This window comes from Micropterus dolomieu, linkage group LG09 (genome assembly GCF_021292245.1).
Source record: "Micropterus dolomieu isolate WLL.071019.BEF.003 ecotype Adirondacks linkage group LG09, ASM2129224v1, whole genome shotgun sequence".
Classification (NCBI taxonomy): Eukaryota; Metazoa; Chordata; class Actinopteri; order Centrarchiformes; family Centrarchidae; genus Micropterus; species Micropterus dolomieu.
In genome coordinates this window covers 16,846,156-16,849,621 of record NC_060158.1, presented here as the reverse complement: position 1 = coordinate 16,849,621, position 3,466 = coordinate 16,846,156, and the positions used below count along the sequence as shown (strand labels likewise).

Genomic DNA, 3,466 nt, shown 5'->3' with positions numbered 1-3,466 from the left:
AGTTTTATTGTAAACATCCCACCATAAATCTCCTTCTTTAATCTAGACTATAACATTAATGCTCTAAGAATTTACACATCAGGATACTCATATTTGTATTGCTTTAATTAAATGTGTCACTTTTTTTATTGCCTGTGTATGAAAAGTAGGGCTGTGTGATACGACTAAAATCTCATAAGCCGATATAGAACATTTTTTGTAAATTCAGTGACAACAACATAGCAAGTAATGTATCTAATGTTAGCTAGGTTGTGGGTTAGCAAACTGTCAGCTACTTCAAGGGCTTGACAATAACGGTGGCCCGATGGCCCGGGGCCAGTAAAAAGTAACTTGGGACAGTTGAACTAGCAGCTCGGGCCAGTGCAGAAACATTAGTATTTAAAAATAAATAAATAAGAAACTCAACATCCTGCAGTTGCTTTGCAGCTCATGGTGCACACCGTTGTCCAATCCAGAACTGTAGTGACGTGACGAGTGGTTGTCAAATGTTATTTCTCTAATTTCAATCAAGCGGCAACCTCTGGGTCTGAAAGTGAAACCATGCAAACGGAAAACCTGCATTCTCTCTAACGGCCAGCAGGGGGCGAGTCCGATGGTTGCAGAAAGAAGTCCGTTTCCATTAGCAATAAGGGTAAAATGTAAAATGTATGTGCATCTTTTCAGCTGATTTATTACCTCAGTAAACACTTTCATAATGAGTTTACGGTCTCAGTCGCAAGTCTTTTTCAACACAGCATGATGTTCATTGAGAAATTATGGTCTTATTTAGGGGCAAATAGACGATAATGCAGCATATGCTATTGGGCGGGGCTACCATGGCGACCTGTAAATTAGGATAGAGGCGACTTGTATCCGCTGCTCTGTGTAAATTTTTTATTAAATGGCTGTCAGCAGGAGAGAGCGCACGTCATGTTTGACTTTTGTTAGTATGTTTAGTTTTAAAAGTAAATTGTTAACCTTTTAATTTTTGTAATTTTAACTGTAATTACATTTTAGTTTTTTTATATCCACGATGTATTTAATAACCGATTATAAATGTTAACAGTATAACAGGTGGCTGATGAGGTGCAAGTGCGGGTTGTTGGCTGGGCTCAGGAGCGGAGGGAGAGGGAGAGAGGAGGAGAACACAGGGAGGCAGGCAGAGCAAAACAATGGGAGAAATAAAGCGAAAAAAAGTAAACCAGGACACTCACCGTCAGCCGGGCTGTCCCCACAACAATTTGCTTTGTAACATTCAATTTAGATTTACTGTATTGTTGTTTTACCGGTATTCAGGTACACAGCTTCTCAGTTGCTGTAAGTTATATGCTCCACAGAATATACAATAATGCAAGGAACAGATATGTTAAGGTGGAAGGCCCATTTAGTAAGTTACAGTAACCTTACTTACTGGGGTCTAACTGTTATACTAAAGTGAGAGTGCAACAATCTCATTCATAATATTCAGTCTAGCTCACTAACCATTTTCGTTTTCATTTAATACAGATATCTGTGCTGACTTCGCTGAGCCTCTCCAATGAAAGATACACAAATAGTTATTGAAAAGCCGGCAAGTGAGCCAACGCTGACATATTATGTCAGCTAAATCCAGTCAGTGTAACATTATCATGTAACAAGCATGGATTAGTTAAGCGTCAAGCTGATGAACATGCAACGTTGCACTGGGAGCATGTGAAGCTCTCTCCGTTGTGTCGGACTCTGTTTGGCTCACTCATGAGTTAGGGCTTGCCCTCAAGAACGTGCTTGGATAGGTAGTGGTTGCAATCTAAAACAGCACTGCTATTGGCCGCTGAAAACTAATAATTGAATATGTTGCAATGGACAAGATGTTCTGTATCTTAGTTAAATGCAGTGTATTAAGTTACTGGGCATTGGTTATGGGGTATATGTGAGTAAAACCAGTTTGAGAAATGACAAAGTATCCAGAGAAGCCAGAAAGTTTGCTGCAGCAACTGGTAGACATGTGTTTAAACAAATACATGAGAACATACATCATGGAAATGTGTTTAACGAAGTAGCATGTTATGGTTTTAACATTGTGTGCCTGTTTCTGTCTTTCTGCTAGACAATGGAAGTGAACATTGATTGAGTACAACGAGCTGAATGGTCTTCCAGACAACAAAGGTAAAGATATTCTAATACCCTTCACAAATCTACTGCTACGTGGCTTACAAGGTGAAAAGATTACAAAGAACCGTCCGTCTCTATTTGTTGAGTTGTTCAGCCATGTTAGCAGTGGGGTCAGAGGGGACTGAGAGAGAAATTATCCAGTCAAAATAACAATACTGCAGATTTGTTTTATAAATGTGGAGAAAATCATAGTTTTTTCTTTTTATTCTCAGCTCTAGAAAGGGTGAAAGCAATGGTGAAACAGAACGAGTCGCAGGTCTCATCCTCCACAACTGATGCTGCAGAGGTTTTGAGACAGCGTGTTGCCATTGCTAGTCCATGTGAAATTTCAAGCCCAGATGATGGTAAATTCAATTGTCATTTCTAAGCACCAAGTTTGAGAAACTTTATATTGTTATTATTTATATTGTTGCCCTAGAGATATTTTCTGACTCTTTATTTTTGTTAAGTTGAGAAAATCATGATGTGTCTGTGATGTTTTTAGAAAACCAGTGAATGAGACACAGAAGTATGGAATTACAGTACACCAATTACTCTGATTTTGTCTCTCAGTGACTTCCATGCCACAGAATGAAATGGCAGGACCTTCTACTGATAACCAATCAGAGCATGAGAACAAATATGAGCCCCAGACGCCAGGTGAGAGCCCACATACTCACACGCAAGATTTGCTCCAGACTCACATGTCCATTTCATGAGATATGTTTTTCAGACACCACCTTATTGGTAAAATAAGATAAAAACAATTCACAGTCATCATTACTTCCAGCTGAGGCACAAGGAGGGGTTGGGTTTACCAGCTGATCCACAGTCTTAAACAGAAACCTGGGATTGTGTTTATGTGTAGTAATGAGTTCAGAAAAATAGTGTGTTCTCGTATCCTTAACCATGTTATTGTAGTTAATTAATAAATCCTTCAGACTGAGGTAATGGACTTGGAGACTGGATTTTTTCCATCTGCGCTCTGCTTTCCTGCATTCCCTTTTTAGGCTGCGAATGCTGTCATTTATCCAGGGTTGCTTACTAGCTTTAGACGTAGGCCTAACCTTTAGAGGAGCAGTAATATTTAGTGACGACAAGCAGATATGATTGAAGTGATCGACCAGATTGTTGGTGTTGGAATCAGACAGGTGTTGGCTTTGGCTATGAAAGAATGCGCAAAACTTTGAAACACTTGGTACAGCTTGGTGAGGCGGCATGAGTACCAGGCGAATCGCAGCTAAAAACAATACATCTATGGTCAGATATGGTCATGTCCACTAATTCCACAGAGGAAATGCTGACACCCAGGGTAAAAACCAAGTCCAGTGTATGACCACGGTTATGGGTTTGCCCT

The 3,466-nt window shown here is 39.8% G+C and overlaps 1 long non-coding RNA gene across 1 annotated transcript in view; it reads left to right on the top strand.

Moving 5' to 3' along the window:
• LOC123976201 overlaps nucleotides 1-2,769 on the top strand; it is a 7,716-nt gene extending 4,947 nt beyond the window's left edge. The window contains exons 4-6 of the long non-coding RNA XR_006826286.1: nucleotides 2,066-2,124; nucleotides 2,343-2,474; nucleotides 2,683-2,769. This is a non-coding gene — a long non-coding RNA (uncharacterized LOC123976201). The remainder of the gene's footprint in view (nucleotides 1-2,065; nucleotides 2,125-2,342; nucleotides 2,475-2,682) is intronic.
• Nucleotides 2,770-3,466: the final 697 nt, after the last annotated feature.